Consider the following 764-nt stretch of genomic DNA (forward strand, 5'->3'; position numbering starts at 1 on the left):
AATAGCCGGCTAAACGTAATGTATAAATGATTCTATTAACTAAAAGTAATGAATAAATGGTTGAAATAGTTGGCTAAAATTAATGTATAAAGGATTCTATTAACTAAAAATAATGGATAAAAGGTGAAACAGCTAAAAAGAAATGGATAAAGGGTTAAATAGCCAGCTAAACGTAATGTATAAATGATTCTATTAACTAAAAGTAATGAATAAATGGTTGAAATAATAGTTTAATAATAGTTTGCTAAGAGTATATAATAGACATAAACATCCAGCTTTCATCATTCCAAGATGTAGTCTTGACCTAACCTAAACATTCAGCGATTCAGTTTTTATAATTACACTTTCTATTAAAGACATTTTGAAATAAAATCAAAGGCACACTTTTGGAACATGCCCTTACTTCCTCCAGGACTGTCTGACAACAAATGTGAATTCGCAATGACTGCCACCTCCATTCAAAATTTAGCCTCCACTAGGGCAAAAACTGTGGCTGCCAAAGGGTGGAGCAAAATTGGTCAACCCACCAACCAACCAACTGATAGAGAGGGCTATAGCTGTTAGTCACAGCCAAATAAAACAGGGAACCACTGGTGTAGAGAACACAGAGTATGAATCTTTTTTTGGATTCCTCCCGGCTCCCTGTTGTGTGCTAAATAAGAAACGTCTGAACAGATGCCAGTGTTTTTAATATTGAGCACTCAGTTTTCATGGTCGGTAGTTAGGACTTCAAACAGCCCTCTTGTCTGATATAACCTAACAAG

This window comes from Epinephelus moara, chromosome 23 (genome assembly GCF_006386435.1).
Source record: "Epinephelus moara isolate mb chromosome 23, YSFRI_EMoa_1.0, whole genome shotgun sequence".
Classification (NCBI taxonomy): domain Eukaryota; kingdom Metazoa; phylum Chordata; class Actinopteri; order Perciformes; family Serranidae; genus Epinephelus; species Epinephelus moara.